A 20646-nucleotide genomic window follows, 5' to 3' on the forward strand; every position below is an offset into this window, starting at 1 on the left:
TCTGCTTATCATGTCTCTCCTTGTCCCTGGCATTTTCCTAGTCCAAAATCAAGTGATGGTCAAGTTCTTCCCAAAGGCCTTCCAGAGTTGCAAAATATGTTGCAACTGTCATATCCCCTTACCTTAAGGCAGCAATGTCTTGATTCAATCTGTAGATTCTAGCATTATTTTTCTTCTGTCCATAGGTTTTAGACACTTTTTCCCAAATCTTGGCTGCTGTGGGAAGTGTTGAACAGTCCTGGCAACTCGTGGAGTCATAGAGACAAGCAGCCAGGACATAACTGTGGCATTCTCCTTGCGCCACACTGCATACTCTGCACTGCCAACTTCAGGTTCTTTCTTACTCCCATCTAAGTAGCCTGTGAGATCACGGGAAGTAATAAAAAGCATTGCAGAAACAGACCACTCCCTGAAGTTGTATTCATCCAGCAGCACACTTGTAATCTGCAAGCTGTGCAGATTCGGGCTTTCCAGATTTGAAGACCTCTCACCAGGTCTGATATCCCTAGAAGAGACCTCTCTGGATATTGAAGACATCTTGGCTGCTGACTCTGTGTGGATAATACTGATCCCGATTGGTTATACCTGAATGCGGTCCCCTTGCCGGCAGGTAACAGACAATAATAGCTTAGCCTTTGGTTTTCTAATCTGCGCGCTTGTTTGTTTGGTTGAGGTGTCGATCTATACGATGTTCTTATTACTTATTCAATATGAAAAAGAAAAAAATGAAAAATGAAAAGGTCGTCTTATTCAAAACCCCAATTATGACATCCCTTCTCTCCCACTTCACACCTCAGAATGCACCGCTCTTATAGAGAGAAACGCGCTTTCACATCTTCTTAACCCGAAATGGCTGAGGAGAGGAAAGGTTCCTTTGTGAGGGTACTCCCGGGAACAGATCTAGTGGAGACGGGGTGGGGCCTGTAGCTCAGAGGATTAGAGCATGTGGCTACGAACCACGGTGTCAGGGGTTCGAATCCCTCCTCGCCCACAACTGGCCAAAAAGGGAAGGACCTTTCCTTTACCTCTGGGGGTAGGAAAATCATGATCGGGATAGCGGACCCAAAGCATATTGATTGTTCCCCAATAACCGAATACTTTTGTCTGTAAATACTGCATATTTGATTCCATCCATAAATCCATTTTCTTCCCTATGAGTTCCAGTATCTATAAGAATTCTAGTTCTTACTGTTCATATGTTATGGTATGAATATACCATACCAATTCGTTATGTATGGATGATGAGATTCCATTGATACAGAGCCAATTCCAATAGACTTATTGAACGTTCCCATTGGCGTGCATCCAGCAGGAATTGAACCTACGAATTTGCCAATTATGAGTTGGGCGCTTTAACCATTCAGCCATGGATGCTTAACTAGCCGAAGTGTTCACAGTGCTGAAAGAAGACTAGTTGCAGTATTGAAGAAGGTTCTGACAGCTCGCAACACTGGTTCAGACTTGCCGAGACTGTCACAGTTCTGAAGTAGTCCAGTTACAGCAGCAAATAAGGTGTTCTGTGAGCTGGTAACCGACCTGAAGCTGAGAGCTCTCCACCACTGCACTATGCAGACTTCTCTTGGGCTTCGATTACTGCAACTATAGAGAGTGTTCCCCCCTACGACCAATACTAGGACTGCTGAAATCAGTCCTCAATCTAGGTCTGTCCTATACAGACCTCTCTTAGCAGCTGAATGGCTACACACTACTAGAAACAGTCTAGTAGGACATCAACTTCTGGATCTTACTTCCCTTGCGCCCTACAGCCAAGGGAAACCCTAGGTTCGAACCTTGTATTGTTCTCATGCAACCCTAGGGTTTCACCGCAGCAACCAAGATAAGAAAAAGAAAGAAAGACAGCAAGAGAGAGGAGATGGCATCGGCTATAACCAGGAAATTGCTTAATGCTCTGATACCATATAAGCTGAAATGTTGTAGCCAGAGTAGTAGAAGAGAGGAGACCAAGAGGTGCTGAGAATGTCGAACTGCATAACCCAGTCGACAGTACTATCATTTATATTAGATTACAGTACAATGTTACAGGAAATGTTTGGAATGCCCCTGATTAGTGATGGGACACCCAAACTACTTAAAACACCAAATAAACTTAGGCCCATTAACACATGCCCAATACATAACAACTTAAACACAAATATAGGCTAATAAGAACACTTATCAGCCAAACCATCAATACATAAAACCCTTCAACCTAACAAGGAGCTTTCGGGGAGAAAGAAACTATCAATGGGGCTTTGCACCAGTTTGGGGTGCTTCTGGGGGAATAATAACAGCCTGGAAGGATGACATGTTTACTTGTTGTGAAGAGCTAGTGGGAAGATTTTCAGTCTCGGTAAAACTGAAAAATAATCAGGATGGGATGAATTCCATAGAAGGGGAGTAATCAGCCCAGGGATGAATTCAACCTTCTTAGCTTTGATCCCAAAGAAGCAAAGTGCCACCCGGCTAGGTGGTTTCAGACCTATAAGCATAGTGACTCATATCTATGAGGTAATTGCCAAGGTACTATTTCTAAGGGTTAAAAATGTGCTCCCCTTTTTCATTTCCCAATACCAGGGGGACTTTGTCCAAGATAGACAAATTATTGATCAAATTCTAATTGAAAGTGTGTGTAAAGTCTCAAAAAAGGCTAAAGAGGAAGGGAGTGGCAATTAAACTGGATTTGGAGAAGGCCTATGACCTAGTGGACTAGGATTTCTTTATTAACATCATGAGATGGTGTGGGTTTGGGGATTTGTGGTGTAAATGGATCAAAGGTTGTCTGCAAACAAGTCATTTTTCTGTTCTAGTGAATGGCACTGCAGTCGATTTCATTGAAGGGATTAGAGGCCTTAGACAAGGAGATCCACTCTCTCCCTTTCTCTTTACTTTGGTGGCTGAGGTCTTAAGTATGTTAATCTCAAAGGGTAACTTGATGCAATTAATCAAAGGTTGGACAGTAGGGAGAGATAGAGTTTTGGTCTCACATTTGCAGTTTGCAGATGACATCTTGGTCTTCTGTGATGGGGAGAGCCAAGGTGTAGAAAATCTAAAGCTAGTTGTGAGCCTTTTTGAAAGGATTTCCAATTTGAGAATCAATTGGTCTAAGAGCCTAGTGGTTGGTATCAACTTGGAAGAGAGTGGTTTGAGATCTTTGGCTGATTTGTTGGGTTGTGAAAAAGGAGATTGACCTTTGTATTATTTGGGATTGCCCCTTGGTGGAAACCCTTGATCAGTTAGCTTTTGGAACATAGTAGTGGAAAGGTTTGAAAAAAGGCTGGCAAGTTGGAAAAGGAATTATATTTCTTTGGAAGGGAGAATCACACTGATTAAATCTACTTTGGCTAATCTTCCAGTTCATTACATGTCGGTTTTTAAGACACCCCAAGTTGTCATAAGAAGATTAGATAAGATCATGAGGAACTTTTTGTGGGAGCTTGGAGAGGGGAAAAAGATCATCTGGTTAGGTGGGAAAATGTGAGACAGTTGAAAGAGGAAGGGGGCTTGGGAATTGGAAATGTAAAGTTGAAGAATGTGGCTTTGTTAAGTAAATGGCTTTGGAGGTTCCCTAAAGAAAATGAGAAACTATGGACTAGAGTTATCTCAAGTATCCATGGGATGTCAAGCAATGGTTGGGATGCGGGCTGTTTGCATAGAACTACTTTGGTTGTTCCCTGGAAGGCCATCCATGACATTCTTCTTCTGTTTCTCCCTACATAAGGTATGGTTTGGTTTTGGGTCAGAAAATCAGATTTTGGGTGGACATTTGGGTTGGGGATACCCTCCTGTCTGAGGTTTTCCCTTCCCTTTTTGCTATTTCGAATCTTAAAGGAAAACGTATTAGTGATTTTATTTATTCATCCTTTTCACTTTCAATTTTGAGTTGGAATCTGGGTTTTATTAGAAATTTGAGAGAATCTACAAGTCTAGTGTCTTTGTTTTGATTAATTTTCTGAACTCAGTGGTATTGGGGAACAGTGGTTCAAACTCTACAGTTTAGGAACTCAATCAGTTTAGGTCCTTCCCTTGCAAATCTTTCTTGAATTCTATTGTTGCCACCTCCTCTCCTTCATTCCTTGTCAAGGAGATTTGGTTTCGGCCCATCCATTCCTAAAGTCAGGGCCTTCTGTTGGGAAGTATTCCATGGCTCCATCAATACGTGAGATTTGCTTCAGAGAAAAAGACCAAATTGGTATTTGTCTCCAAATTGGTGCTCCTTATGTAAGTTGCATGGTGAGACTGCCTTTCACCTTTTAATCTCCTGTCCTTTTGCTAACTATATTTAGGAGTGGTTTTCCTTTCTGTTTGGATGCAGTTGGACTCCTCCCGCTAATTTCGAAAGCTTCTTTAGTTCTCACATTTTCAAGTGTTCTAAAAAGACAGGCAGAATTATGGGAAGATGCACTAGAGCAGTAGTAGCTCGGACAATTTGGGAAGAAAGAAATCTGAGGATCCTTGATGATAAAGAAAGGAGTAAAGAAGCTGTGATTGAAGTGATAACTCTAAGGGTGGCGCATTGGGTGAAAACACTAAAATTGCTTGCTGATTTTAAGACAAAAGACTTTTTCAAAATTCAAATAATGGGGAACAATTACAAACACTGCTTCTAGAAGATCTGTTGTAAATGAGTTCTGGTCCCCTCGGGATGCTGGGTGGAAGAAACTAAATTTCGATGGAAGTTTTCTGGGAAATCTAGGCCCATTGGGCATTGGTGGGGTAATAAGGGAAGAGAATGGAAATATGTTAGCCATGTTCTCAGGTCCTATTCAGCATGGTGATGTGGTGAGCTCAGAAATGAAGGCAGCAGTATATGGCGTTGAAAAAGCTAAAGAAATGGGGATTAACAGGTTGATTATTGAAGGGGACTCAAAAATTGTGGTAAACTGGCTGAAGAAAGGGGAAGGAATAATTTGGCAGCTAAGGAATGAGTTCAGGCACTTCAAGCAGGCTTCTAAAGACATGGTGATTCAAATAAGATGGATTAGAAGATCAGCCAACCGTACGGCTGATGGTCTAGCTTGGTAAGGAGTTCAAAGACAATCTATGTTCCGGGCTATGTTGTAGTTAGTGGGATTTTCTTTTTGGCCACCTTTGGGGCTGTGATGTAATTAGTGTGATACTTTGGACTTCTTGTCTGCCCACATCTTCTTGTTGTGCATGATTGAATCTTTTCTGTGTTGCAGATCAAAAAGAAAAAACATGAGGGAGGAGGAAGCAAGGAATAGATAATGGAGGAATGGAGGGACCATCCACTATAGGAGCTAGGGAGTGGTAGGTGGTGGATGTCAGATAGACTTGCAATGTGGGAGCAAAATTTTGAGCATGCACAATAATACTATCCACAGTTGAGTTAGGAACATTAAAATCATGAAGAACAATTGGAGACCCATTGGAACACTTTGCCACTTTATTGAAATATAAAACTTGCTCAAGAAAGATCAAATTTATAGAAACACAATAGCAATGAAGAGTTGGATTATAACAAAAACAGCCTTTATATTGCAACTGTAGCCCAAAAAGACAGCATATTGAATAGACAACTTAGTGTGCTCATCAGGAGGAAGGTGAACAAAACATATGCAACCAAGGACGGGCAATATTGAGTGACAGGAGAACAATGATACAACTGTTGAAACAAAGAAACATTTGAAAGAGTTTGTAAAGAACACTGATGTGGACCCCACTGATGTGGACCCCACTGATGTGGTCCCCACAGTGTTCGTATGGCAGCAATGTTTCTGTTAGATATGACAGTGTTAGTTGGTAGTTATTTCAGCTTTATTATTAGTTATTTCTTATTCTATTTGCCATGTAAGCAATAAGGGCAATTCAGCTTTGTTTACTTCTTTTCTTCCTATTAGTCAATAGTTATAAATACTAAGACAGGGTCGGCAGAAATTATGACCTACTCTCTCTCTTTTCTGAAACTCTCTTTGTTTACTTCTTTTCTTCCTCTCTTATCTTCTTCTTCTCTTCAAATTTTCATCATTTTTTTCTTTTTAATTCAAGACTAATTGTTGTCTAGATCGACTACTTGGTATTAGAGCCGACCTAGGAGCTCTTATGCTAGTCTGATTAGGCCGACTGCATGAGGACCACCTAGGTTTGGAAGTTTTTCAACAAGGAAGGAGGATCAGCTGATTCTTGGAGGTTACTGGTAGTGTGCAACTGCTACTAAAGAGATTGTAGAAGTCTAGGAGAGTTCCAGTAGTCAGGAAGAATCAAAAGAAGCTTTGGATCTTCAAGATTAGGGTTTTGCATCAACCAGAAGGTGGTGGCCAGAGATTTTTTCATAAAGTAAGCTTTTTCTTGTGATTTTGTTCAGAAAAGATAATCTTGGTTTAGTCTGAGAGGTGCGACTTCAGAATTTTTGTGTTTTCTTTAGGGTTTTGAGAGAAAACCCTAAAATTCAAACTGTTATTTGTTTCAGATTAGAATTTGAACTGGTTTCATTCAGAATTCTGTTTTTTGGAAGAACTAGGCCGGCTGCTATAAGTTGTTTGAGTGCTGTTTCTCCTATTATAGTAATTAAAAAAGATTTTTTATTAATTCTTGATCAAGAATGGAGTTCAAGAGTCAAGGGGAAGGTGTTTTTGGGACTAGAAATTCTGGTAACATGTCTGAGAATACCTTTTAGATTACAATAGTTAAGTTTGATGGATCTCATAATCCGTTACAGCATGACAAAACTAAGCATATTGAAGTAGACCGACATTTTGTCAGAGAAAGGGTTTCATCTCAAGAAGTGTGTCTTCCGTATATATCACCTCTAGCATGCAGCTTGCAGATCTTCCCACCAAAGTTGTTCCAAGAAAGAAGTTAGAGGCAGATTTATGGAAGTTGGGAATGACAAATATCTATTCCCAACTTGAGGGGGATTGTAAAGAACACTGATGTGGACCCCACAGTGTTCGTATGGAAGCAATATTTCTTATTCTATTTGCCATGTAAGCAATAAGGGCAATTCAGCCCTTTTACAGTTAGCCAATAGTTATAAATACTAAGAGAGGGTCAGCAGAAATTATGACTTTCTCTCTCTCTTTTCTGAAACTCTCTTCGTGTACTTCTTTTCTTCCTCTCTTCTCTTCTTCTCTTCAAATTTTCATCCTTTTTTTTTCTTTTTAATTCAAGATTGATTGTAGTCCAGATCGACTACTGAGTTGAGAAAGGGAGACGGTTTACAAGATACATTGGGTACATAGTTTTCAAGGCACCAAGGCGAGGCAATGGATTTTTTATGTAGAAAACATAGATCCTAGGGTAGTTCCCTAGGTACCATAACCATATTTCCTTAAGAATTATTGTTACTTTCATAAGAAAAGTATAAAGTTCATGTTAAAGTAAAGAAAATCAACATATTCATGAGAAGAAAAAGAAGGAAAAGAAAATTCAAAAAGTATAGGGGCTGAACCCTTATTATGGTGGTAGTAGTAGTAGTAGTAGAGAAATTTCAACAACTTCTGAAATTAACCATCCATATACTCTCCTGTTGAGTCTATATAAGAAATTTTAATGTTAGTAGAGAATTGGGTCTCAACCATAGCATGAAAGTGTTGAGAATATGTAAGAATATATGTGTGAACTAATGGTATTTTAGCCCTTTTTACTTCTTTGTATTTGGGTGCCCATGTAAGGGAAACCTTGTACTTTTTTCCATAAGTACAAATGTCATGTTTGGGGTGTGAACATTACACACCATTTGTAACTTGCTCTCTTCTTTTCTCTTTCTTCATCTTCTCTTCTTCTTCATTCTTTCCTTCTCTCTTCCATCTTCAATCTAACAACTTGGGAAGCAACTCCTAGATTCTTGGGAAGTGATGTTCCTATTCTACATTTCAAAGGTGACCTACTAATGTTAGACTACTGACAGATGATGTTGGTAGTCTGTATAGGTGGTGGTGGCAACACTCGAATCTGGTTCAATTCAAATCACATTGATTTTAGGGATTTTTTGGTATTAATCTTGTAGCCTTTTGAAGCTGCTGTGATTTGTTATGATTTTCTGAGCAAAAAATTGTAGAAAATTCAGATGTGTAATTGAAGCATTTTTTTGCGCATAGATGGAGTTTTTCTATGTTAAACCTAGACTACTTGAGTCGTTTTACTTATCATTTTTTTTGATAAACCCAAAAGGGGCTACACAAGACAGGGGGTAGCACGTCTCCACATATCACAAAAACAAATTAAGGATAGAAACCAAGGCAGGTCAGCAACATTATAGGATACAAACCCGTTCACTAATGTAGAAGCTTCATGGGCCAGCTAGTTAGCAGTTTGATTTGCCTCCTGAAATACATGTCTACCCTTCGTGCCCCTTTCTAATTGCTCCTTCAACTCTCAATAGTCTTGGATGATGTTCCTTAGCTTCCATGGCGGGTCGAGGTTGTGTTGCAAACAAGATATCACCAGCTTTAATCATCCTCGATAATGATGGGATGGTCCTTGAATTTTAGAGCCTAGTTGTGGGCTTCCCAAGCAGCCTAAGCTTCAACCAAGTTGATGGTTGCAGACTGTTAAAGTTTGACCTGCCCTAGAATTCTGTCTTGTTTGTTGACTGTAAAGTAAAGTAAAGTAAAGTAGGAGAAGAAAGAAGAAGAGAGAAAGATGAGGAAAGAAAGGCTGGTTCGAATTAGAGAAAGATTTTTTTTTCACCCTAGATTCGGCCAGACCTGTTATTATATTATTAACTAAATGGAAAAGACTTAAGTGCCATTCTTTAAGTAAGAGACACTCGAACTAACATAACAGTACGCATCAACCTTCTCAACAAGTACAAAGACCGAAATACCCCTTCACTAACACCACTAACACTCCCCCTCAAGCTGGTGAGTATATATCATATAATCCTAGCTTGTTACATATGTAGTCCACTCTCCCCCGACTCAAACCTTTTGTAAACAAGTCTGCCCACTGGTTTCCCGTACTAACATATGCAGTTTCTATCACCCCATTCAACACCTTCTCTCTCACAAAATGACAGTCAACTTTGATGTGCTTGGTTCTTTCATGAAACACTAGATTGGAAGAGATATGAACCGCTGCCTGATTGTCACAATAGAGCTTCATTGGAGTACTGATGTCATATCCTATCTCCTGTAGAAGGTTCCTCAACCACACTAATTCACAAGAAGTATGTGCCATGGCCCTATATTCTGCTTCTGCACTGCTTCTTGCCACAACTGTTTGCTTCTTACTTTTCCACGTTACCAGGTTACCCCCCAGAAAGGTGCAATAGCCTGCGGTGGATCATCTGTCAGACATAGAACCTGCCCAATCAGCATCGGTGTATCCTTCTACTACCAGTTTTCCACCACTCCTGTACAGCAAACCACGACTAGGAGCTCCTTTCAGATACCTCACAATCCTTAGCACTGCATTCCAATGTGGGACCAAAGATTTCTGCATGAACTGACTCACCACACTAACCGTAAATGAAATATCTGGCCGAGTAATGGTTAGATAGTTTAGTTTGCCTACAAGCCGTCGATATCTGCCAGGGTCTTCAAATACTTCACCTATATCACTGCTCAGCCTCGTATTTGTTTCCATAGGTGTCTCAGCCGGTTTAGTACCCAACAACCCTGCTTCTTCCAATAAATCGAGCACATATTTCCTCTGACACAAATTAATGCCATGCTTAGGTCTTGCTACTTCTATGCCCAAAAAGTATTTCAACTTGCCAAGGTCCTTTGTCTGAAAGTGTTCCTGTAGGAATGCCTTCAATCTGTCAATGCCCATTTTGTCATTCTCAGTCACAACGATATCATCCACATACACCACCAATATTATTTTGCCTGCTGAAGAGTCAAAATTGAAGACAGAGTGATCAACTTGGCACTGTTTCATACCAAACTTCTTGACCACCTCACTGAACCTACCAAACCATGCTCGAGGGGACTGTTTAAGTCCATAAATAGCCTTCTTAAGTCTGCATACCTTACCATCCTCCCCCTGAGCAACAAACCCTGGTGGCTGCTCCATGTAGACCTCCTCGAGCAAATCACCATGCAAAAATGCATTTTTGATATTTAGCTGATGGAGAGGCCAATCATACATAGCTGCAAGAGAGATGACGACATGAACTGACCTTATCTTAGCAACCGGGGAGAATGTCTCTGTGTAGTCAATGCCATAGGTTTGGGAGTACCCTTTGGCAACCAGCCGTGCCTTCAAGCGCTCAACACGACCATCTGGCAAGTACTTAACACTATACACCCACTTACAACCGACAACCTGCTTCTCGGGAGGAAGAGTGGTGAGGTCCCAAGTGTGATTATGAAGCAGAGCAGAGAGCTCTTCTTCCATAGCACGACACCACTCTGGAGAGGTAAGGGCTTCCTGGACATCCTTAGGAACAACCACGGAGGATAACAAAGAGATGAACTGGCGATGGGAGGCGGAGAGGTGGGTAAGTGAAACAAAATTGGAAATAGGGTGAAGGGTGTAAGTACGTTTACCTTTCCGGAAGGCAATAGGGAGATCTAGGTCGGAGGCTGGTGTCGGAGCCGGAGCTGGATCTGTCGACGGTGATGAAGTTGGAGGAGCTGCAGCCGGTACACGCGGGCGATGTGTATACACGTGACGGATGGGTGGACGGTCAACCGACGGTGGCACCGGAGGCAAGGACGTAGGCATGACTGGAACCAGAGGAGGTGGATCAACCACGGGAAGAGGAAGAGGAGGTGGTGATGAGGAGGAAGCAGTAGCACCGGACCCGACGAAGAACGGAGTAGACTCGAAGAATGTAACATTAGCACATACCAAGGAACGACGAGAACTGGGATGATAACACTTGCACCCTTTCTGAGTTCGGGAATAGCCAAGGAAGATACATTTCAGGGAACGTGCATCTAACTTGTTAGTCCCGGGACCCAGATTATGAACGAAGCAGACACACCCGAATACCCGAGGAAGCGGAAACAGAGACATGTTGGGGAATAAGACACTAAAAGGAGAACGACCATCGAGGATAGACGTGGGCATCCGATTAATTAAGAAACAAGAGGTGAGCATTGCATCGCTCCAAAAGGTTTTGGGAACATTCATGTGGTGCATGAGGGAGCGTGCTGTTTCTACAAGATGACGGTTCTTCATCTCAGCCACCCCATTTTGTTGCAGAGTATAAGTACATGAAGTTTGGTGTATAACGCCATGTTGGTCCAAGTATTCTTGAAAAGATGAAGACAAGTATTCACGTCCATTATCAGAACGGAAAATTTTGATGTGAACGCCAAATTGATTGCGGATCTCAGCATAAAATTTCTGGAAGATGGCAAATAATTCACTTCTTTCTTTCATTAAATAGAGCCACGTCATTCTTGAACAGTCATCAACAAAAATAACAAAATATCGGTATCCATTATATGACATTACTTAATAAGGACCCCAAACATCTGAATGAATTAAAGAAAAAAGACTCGACACACAATTATCAACCCTAGAACGAAAGGGAACACGATGGTGTTTCCCAAATTGACACGACTCACAATCTAAAACAGAAAGTTGACTCAATGAAGGGACTAAGGACTGCAACACTTTCAACGAAGGGTGACCAAATCTACAATGCCACTGGAGAGGAGAAATGGATGACTGAAGGGCCGTCGACGTTCGTCCACCACCATCAAGATAATACAGTCCACCGGCTTCATGCCCTCCACCAATCTTCATCCCCGTCTTGAGATCCTGAAAAACACACATAGAAGGGTAAAATGTGATGGAGCACTTAAGGGACTTGGTCAGCTTACTAACAGACATAAGATTAAATGGAAACTTAGGTACATATAAAACAGAGAATAGGGATACAGGGTCTAGGTCAACATTACCAACACCACAGATAGATGATGTGGAGCCATTAGCAAGGGTAACAGATTATGATGTTGAGCAATGAGTGAGAGATGAAAACACACCTGGAGTTCCCGTCATGTGATCGGAGGCTCCATAATCAATAATCCAAGGGTTGGGTGTGGATGCCAAACAAGCTATACCTGAGTGTGCAAAGGAAGCTGTGTTCTGTTGCGACTTGGATTGAACCAACCTCTCATACTCATCCCGAGGAACACTCACCATCTCCTTGCCTAGGCCATCTGAGGGAGTAGAAGGCAACGGGTCAGTTGACCGGTTCTCCTGTCTAGAGCTGAAACTGGTGTCACTAGTCATGGCATGGTTGGCCCATGTCGAGGGAGGACCATGTAAGTCGTAGCAGTAGTTAATGGTATGTCCATCCAATCCACAATGAGTACACTTCCGTGGACCCGAGCCACGTCCTCTACCATGATCTCCCCCTGAATCTCTGCCTCCAGTACGACCACCACCACGGGTATGTGTAGATCCACCACTACCACTTCTGCCAGGCTGGGCTTCTCGAGCCCCACTTCTGCCACCTCGACCTCTCGACACTACAAATGTTGATTTATTGGAGACATTAGAATCCATAGATCCAATGGAAGCCCTCCGAAGACGGGCAAACACCTCTACAGATGGAAGAGAAGATCTCCCTAGTATCTGAGCTCGTACTGGTTCATACTCAGACTTTAGCCCCACCAGAAACCATGTCACATCAAGCTGCTCTTGTTGTTGCTGTTGAACTTTGACATCAGAAGTGAGAGGATGATAGACATTTAACTCATTACGGATATTCCTCACACTGGCATAGTATTCCTCAAGGCTCTGACTTCCCTGTTGCAGATTGAAGTATTCCTGATACAGTTGATATACCCTAGTGGTATTATCCTGACTTGAATACAATTTCTTAGCATGATCCCACACCTCTTTGCTGTGTCAAGAAACATGAAGTTCACACTGATTTTGGGTTCCATACTGTTCCACAACCATGTAATGATCTGTGCATCTTCCTGTTCCTAGTCTTCATACTCTTGAGAATTAGCAGGGGGTTTCTCCTCTCTTATATGCTTCACTTTCTTCTTTGCCTTCAGAAAAACCTCTACAGACTTGGCCCAAGGAACATAATTCTCTCCATTCAGTTTAATGGAGGTCATTTGGACATTCAGGTAGTCAGTAGAGATCATGACACTAGGTTTACTATCACTGTTATCTGCCATTGCCGAACTCCTTATCACTGAATTATGAGCACTACACACTGCACACTACACACAGACACTTCACCGAAATCTGCACACTGATTTCAACAGTAATAAATGCTGAGAACTGCAACACCACAAACCCTACTCACCGAAATCTGCACACTGATTTCAGCAGTATTAAATGCTGAAAACTGCAACACCACAACCCCTACTCACCGAAGTCTATACACTGATTTCAGCGATATCAAATGCTGAAAACCACACTTGTAACACCACAAACCCTAATCCACAGTTATAGGGAGTTTCACCATTAAGTAGACACTATTGCCCTTCGATTCACACACAAACCAGAATAAACCCTAGCTTAAACCCTAGCATACTGCAATCTGAAAACCCATCATGCGAACTGTACTACACCTCTCATGTATTCTATAACAGATAATAAAAAAAAACTTTACCTCATTGCCTGAAGGCCAACCACACGAAGTGCTGAGACACCACTGCACCACACGTACCAAGCCCTAACTAGGGCTTAGAAACCATAGCAACCAATCACCAACGACACAATCGGAGGCATAGGAACCTCCTAGGGAAGAGGGCGATCACTCCTTTTCAGCCCTTTTCCCAGTCTCCAACTCACAACTGAGAAACCCAAGAGAAACCCTAATTCGAATGCGCAAAAGGCAGAATTTTAGCAAGTCTAATTTGTTGAACCTTGCTCTGATACCATGTTAAAGTTTGACCTGCCCTAGAATTCTATCTTGTTCGTTGACTGTAAAGTAAAGTAAAGTAAAGTAGGAGAAGAAAGAAGAAGAAAGAAAGATGAGGAAAGAGAAAGGCTGGTTCGAATTAGAGAAATATTTTTTTTCACCTTAGATTCGGCCAGACCTGTTATTATATTATTAACTAAATGGAAAAGACTTAAGTGCCCTTCTTTAAGTAAGAGGCACTCGAACTAACATAACAATACACATCAACCTTCTCAACAAGTACAAAGACCGAAATACCCCTTCACTAACACTACTAACATAGACAATAGATAATAAGTTTTTGTTAGACAATGTATGCCCTTAGCTCCAATCAACATGATGTACATTATGACATTTATTGTAAATGAATAAAGTACATATTTGATTCATGTTATTGTGGTGTGTTTCTGTGTAATACCCTTAAATTGGACACATATGAGACTCGTGTTAGTTTAGAATCTTCATAGCCGTTTGATAGATTTGGGGAGATTCATCTTGCCAAGGATGACACTGATGTGTCGCCAAGTTGGTTGAGGTGGCTTGTCTCAGCTGCCAGGGTGAGACCTAAGGTACATGCAGTGTGGGTTTTCTTGAAACCCTAAATCGGACCAAACTACAGTGATTGCCCTAGACTTTGGAGACAGATGGGCAAAACTGGAATGTTACACCTGACCCCTAGACTCGATTATGGTACTACACTAGGTGTTGGATTGGGCTGTCTTTGATATTCCAGTCAGTGAGATCCTTAGAGGGGGTTAAAACCTGGGTATGTTGGGACAGTTCGAGAATTCATCTGAGTGGGTGATCATAGTGACTAGATCAGCCCCTTTGTCAGACAAAGTGAATGATCGGGGAAATGCACTCTCTGATGGAAACCTAAATTGTCGGTAGTGGATTTCAAATGTGTTTGAAATTTGGTTTTGCAAAATATATTTATATAGAGATATATTTATATATTATGGTTTCAAATTGTTTGCAAAAAGGTTTTAATTCCTAAGATCCATGTGAGTAGAGAGTGCAACACTGTACCTTGTAGTCGAGGGAGAGGTCTTTTCTTGTCGGGTAGTGTTTGATCAATAAGGGTTGAGAAGTTAAGTGTAAGACCATTGATGGTTATACGTGATGGGCTAATCTTGCATCTCCCCACAGTCCTTGGGCCTTCATAAGATAGCTAGACCCAAAGACTATTTAGTGTAAATGTTGGGCCCGTTAAGAGCCCATGGTGATGGACTCAGGGGTTCATTGTATTCAGCTGTGAATTTGGCCCAGCCTTGTAACAGAGGCTAAGCTGAACCCATGTGGTTGATGTGTAGATCAATGATAGGGTCCCACGCCATACAAAGAGAGCCAAGCTAGCTAGCATTAAAAAGGAAGTGAGCCTGAAAGCTTAATGGGCCTAAATCCCATTTTGAGCTGAGTTAATTGGATTAATTAAATAGGGGCGAATCTGGGTATGGATCAACAGATAAGGATAAGAAGATAGCTCTTATCCACTTAAAGAGTCCAGATCCAAATAGAGATTTGGATAAGGGAACTCCTAATTTGATTAGGAAAAAACTAATCTTGATTTGCAGATAAGATAAGGAATTATCCTTATCACTTAAAGAGTTCAGATCCAAATAAAGATTTGGATCAAGAAACTCCTAATCAGATTAAGAGATCATCTCTTTGAGGCTATAAATAAAGAGCAGGGCGGATCTAAAAAACACACAACACAGAAAATAACTTAGTTTGACTGTTTCTGCCTTCAGTTCTTTCTCTCCCTGCTCTTGCCGCCCTACCCTGTTCGATCCCCATTTCTTGGAACTGATCAAGATTTGATCTTGATATTGTTTCTTACTAGAAGAAACAATTTTAAAACTGTGCTCACTACCCCATTCGATTCTTGCTGAAGAATTACAAGTTCTTGGTGAAGAACTACCTACTGATCCTGCCTCATCCTATGCTGCGTCATCTTCGATGGAGGGAGGATTTGGTACACTCTTTGGGCATGAACACCTGTGTTGGGAGGAGCAACTTTTGCGTGGATTCCGTATCAGGTATACCTTTCCCTAATCTTGGTTTCAGATTTGGTTCAGTGTGGTTACAAGAACGAACCTTGATAATGCAGTTTTCTAAATTGGGAATACGATTCTTGGATGGGAGTAAAAGAAATTTTGAAAATTTGTCCAACCTTCCTGTAGGGTTTGGCCATCCATATGATGGATCTCCCATCCCTTCAGTTTTGAGGTCCAAAACTTCTCCAAGATGATTTCTTGCAAATTTATCGATCCATATTTCGGAGGGTGCCATGCAATAAGATTCCAGGGCTTTGACGAGTCGACTAACCCCTTATCATTACAATTAGAGTTCTCTAAAAAAGAATCACTAACTCTTTTTAAAACCATTTCAGGTGGGTTCGAAGAGTTGTTGGAGGTCTTCCTATTTCTATTCTTCCATATAAGCCATAGAATAAAAACACATCATTTGGATCCATAATAGATGGACCCATAAGCTGCCATATTTTTTGAGCCATAGAACATTTCTTGAAAATATGATCTAAACCTTCATCCTCACCACACAAGGTACAAGAGCCATCAATATCAAACCCTTTACTTGTAAGTTTTTGGAAGGGAGTCTATTATTGAGGAGAAGATATAAGAAAATCTTCATCCTCACCCTATTTGTCGTTTTACTTATCTAGGAGGATGAAGAAGTGGTTCCATGTTTTTTGAACCCTCGAAGATTTTTGGGAGATTTTCTTCTCCTATATTGTTGCCAATTAGGTTTTGGGCTGTTATTTGCCTCTTAGTAGAGTTTTTGACCCATTTTCTTGGGTTTATTGTGTGTCGGTCACTCGGTTGAGGGTTGAATTGGCTGTCGAGAGATTCATTTGACAAGGTATGTAGTCTTCCTTGGATGTTCAGATGACCTCCAATGTGCTTCCGGAAATGTGGATACTTCTAGTGGTATGATAACCATTATAAAGGTTGATTGGACCAACTTTCTGGGGTGGTCTCAATTTGCCAAGTTGACCATTTGAGGAAGGTGTCAGCTAGGTTTCATTACCGAGGAGACTAAGCCTAAACCCAAAGACCTGAAGATTGCTAAATTGGAGCAAGACAATCACATGGTAATGTCTTGGCTAGTTTGCTCTATGCAGTCACAAATAGCTCATAATTATATGTTCTTATCCATTGCCAAGGACATTTGGGATAGAGTCACTGCTACCTATACCTAAGCTCAAAACAATGCTAGAGTCTATCAGTTCTGTAGGGAGGCTTGTAGTATGTGTTAGGGCAAAGGACTGTAGCTATGTAGTTTTCCTCTTAACAGTCTTTGGGAAGAAATAGTTCATTTGGAGGCCCTGGAGTGGATAGATCTAGAAGATAGTGAGAAGTATATGAAATACATTTAGAAAAATAGGGTCTTTGATTTCTTTGTGGGTTTGGATCTTGAGTTTGATTTTACTCAACAACATACCTTGAGTGCATACATTATATCCCTTATAGTTGCTTACTCCCTAGTGCAGGGCGAGGCAAGTAGGAGGGCTGCCATGATGCACCTTCCATGGTTGAACGTTTTGCTTTCATGTTTTCAAGTTCCAGGTAGAGCATTAGCAAGCCCAAGGTTAATGAGAAGGTTGATGATGCGATTTGTGAATATTGTAAAAAGCCTAAACATACTAAGGAAAGATATTGGAAACTCAATCTTCATTTGAAACCTGAAAGGTTTAAGACTGGTAAGAAGGGCCCACTTGGCTATGGTTGATAATGATGTTTAGCCCTTTGCTATTCCAGCTCTTTCCCATGACTCCTAATGTAATGGATAAACTACAGAGTCTCTTGCTACACCTGGAGAAGAGTGGGACTTCTACCTCGATTGGTTCTAATAATTCTTCTGGTGCATATGCCGAGATAGGTATTTCTGATTAAAAAAAAAGTGCTAAGTATTGCACTTGGTTGTTTCTCCCCTAACAATATCTGGATTGCTGATTCTGGGGCAACTGCCCACATGATTGGTATGCATCCCTTCATATTTTACTTCATATAAGTCAACCCTCGAAGTTGATTCTAGGGCTAGCTTCATTGGAACCTAGGAGTAGCTCCAATAGGTGACAAAACGAGAGTAAACTAAGATGGTTTAGTCACATGCATAGAAGATCACCAACAACTCCATTTAGAACAAGTGGAAGGAGCTAAAAGAGCTAGGGGTAAACCAAAAAGGAATGGGTAGAAGTAGTATGAAATGATTTAAGCACTAATAAGTTAACAATGAATATGACTTTAAATAGAATGGTGGCAAAATAGAATTCATGTAGCCGGTCCCATATAGTTGGGATAAGGCATGGAAGATGATAAGGATGATATGATAAGTTAATCCCTGGGAAAGGCAAGATTGTTGTTGTCCATGGATATCAGACTCCAATTTCTGGTTTGGATGAAGTTAAGCTTGTCAACAACCTTTCCCTTGAATCTATCCTTCATGTACCTTAATTGCATAAAAACTTGTTATCTATTAGTTCCCTTACTAAATCTCATAGTTCTTTTGTGATTTTCTTTTCCACCCATTGTCTTTCAAGACCTGAGCACGGGGAGGATGATTAGAAGTGGATGTAAGGTTGATGGAGCCTACCTTTTTGACCAAGTTTTAGAACAAGGGATGTTGTGCCAAATTGAGCCTTGTTCTAGTGAGAAATTGATTCTTTTGAAATTATAGCATTTTTGTCTTGAACACATGCATTTTTGTTTTATAAAACTTTTGTTTTCAAATTTGTTTAGTTCGGTGTCAAACTTCAGTCCTCAATGTGAGGATTGTCATTTGTCAAAGCAATGTTGGTGGTTACAAGTATTTCACTTGATACATATTGATTTTTTTTGGGTTAATTACATATTGATTTTCACTTGATAGAAGAAGTAATGTTGCTTTTTACTTGATACAAATTGATGTATGGGCCATATACTATTCACCTATTCCTTGCATTGGTGGTTACAAGTATTTCATTCTCTTCATTGATGACTAATATTGGGTATACATAGCTCTACTTGATGATAAGTCGGGATGAAATTACTATTATTGTCTAAAACTTTATGGATATGGTAAAAACACAATTTGAGAGGAGGGTTAAAATAATAAGATCTAATAATCAATGTTTTAAAAGGCGTGGGAGGCAACACCTAGAGGCATGCTTCCAGGTAAACCTATTCATAGGCTAGGTAGCCTGATAGCCCGGTTCAGCCCAACTCGTTAATTTTAGGCTTGGACAAAATTTCAGGCTTGCGGGTTCAAGCTCGGGCTTTAAATACCAGGCCCAACCATTTTTCGAGTTGGGCTCAGGCTTTCTCAAATAAGCCCGACCCGGTACTATTACATATAATAAAAAATCATTTATGTTATATATGAAGGGATAGAAAATCCATCACATGGACGCCCAAAGATTGCGGAATAAGGGGGCGAATTTCAAAAATTTTTCTCTCCCTTCAACTGGGAATCGAATTCCCTATTTAGAAAATCATATTTTCAATGATCATTCTTGAACCATAAACTGAACCAGATCTGAACCAAAAGGAGTAGGGAGAGATAATACTTGATACAGAGAAGTAGTATCTCCCAATGGAGGTGTTCACGCACAAGGAAGGATCCAAAATCTGCTCCCACTGAAAATGGCGTAGTGCAGGGTGGAGCAGAATCAACAGTGTTCTTCCAAAATAACTTGACCTTCTCAAGAATCACTTGGACGGCTTGTGAATACAACTCCCACCAATCTTTTCTCCAAAAGATTGGAATCAAGATCCAATCTTGATTTCTCCCAAGAACTGGAGATCGAACTGCTGTAGGCGGCGGCTGCAGGAAGGAGGCTGAAGACAAGACTATGTATTGCTTGTTTGTGATGTCTAAAGGCTGCCGCCCCCTCTTTCTTTTATAAACTTAAAGGGATCAGCTCCTAATCCCATTAGGAGTTGCTAACCCAAATCATATCTAGATTAGAAGTCCCTTTAAGATAAGGGATAACCCTTATCTTATCTGCAGATTAGATCAGCCATCTCCTAATCTAATTAGGAAGTTTCCAGATCTAAACCTCATTTAGATCATGGACTCTCTAACTGGATAGGGTGTGGGCCCAATCCTATCAGTTAATCCATCTTAGATTTCGCCCCTTAAGTGACTAATCAAATTACACCAGTTCGAAATGGGCTTAAGGCCCATTTAAGGTTATGTATTCATTTAGCCTTCCAAACTGCTGCCCAGTTGGGCTTCCTTGTATTGCGTGGGACCCAAACATTGATCTACACATCAGCCACATGGGTTCAGCGCAGCCTTTGTTACAAAACCTAGCCGAATACACTGTTATGGACAGTGCACCCCCTGAAACCCATCAGATGGGCTCTATGGGCCCAACACTTACCCTAAGTGGTCCCTGGGCCAAGCCACCTTGTAACACCCAGGGACTGCAGGCAGATGCAAGATTAGCCCATCAGGTATTATCCTCAATGGTCTTACACTTAACCTCTCAGCCCATAATGATCATACACTGCCCGACAAGAGAGGACCTCTCCCTCGGCTGCAAGGAACAGTGTTGCACTCTCTGCTTATATGGATCCCGGGAATTAAAACCTTTTGCAAATCATTTCAAAACCATAATATATATACTTTTATATCTCATATAAAATATATTTTGCAAAACAAATCTCAACGATTGAAATCGGCTACCGGCAGTCTTGGTTTCTATCAGTGAGAGTGTATCCCCGATCATTACCTTTGTCCAACAAAGGGGCTGATCCTGTCACTATGATCACCCACTCAAATGAATTCTCAGACTGTCCCAACACCTAGTGCAGTATCATAATCGAGTCTAGGGGTCGGGTGTAATTTTCCAGTTT

General features: G+C 41.0%; 1 protein-coding gene and 1 non-coding gene across 2 annotated transcripts in view; one reads left to right on the forward strand and one right to left on the reverse strand.

Moving 5' to 3' along the window:
* The window catches only part of TIC22-III (Tic22-like family protein), a 60476-nt gene that overhangs the window by 31090 nt on the left and 8740 nt on the right, over nt 1-20646 (forward strand). The gene's annotated exons all lie outside the window — the stretch shown is intronic.
* Nucleotides 1301-1374, reverse strand: TRNAM-CAU (transfer RNA methionine (anticodon CAU)). The gene has a single exon. It is a non-coding gene; the product is annotated as a tRNA-Met (tRNA).

The sequence above is a fragment of the Nelumbo lutea genome, chromosome 1 (assembly GCF_056320005.1).
Source record: "Nelumbo lutea isolate HS-2025 chromosome 1, American lotus-T2T, whole genome shotgun sequence".
NCBI classification, from domain to species: Eukaryota; Viridiplantae; Streptophyta; class Magnoliopsida; order Proteales; family Nelumbonaceae; genus Nelumbo; species Nelumbo lutea.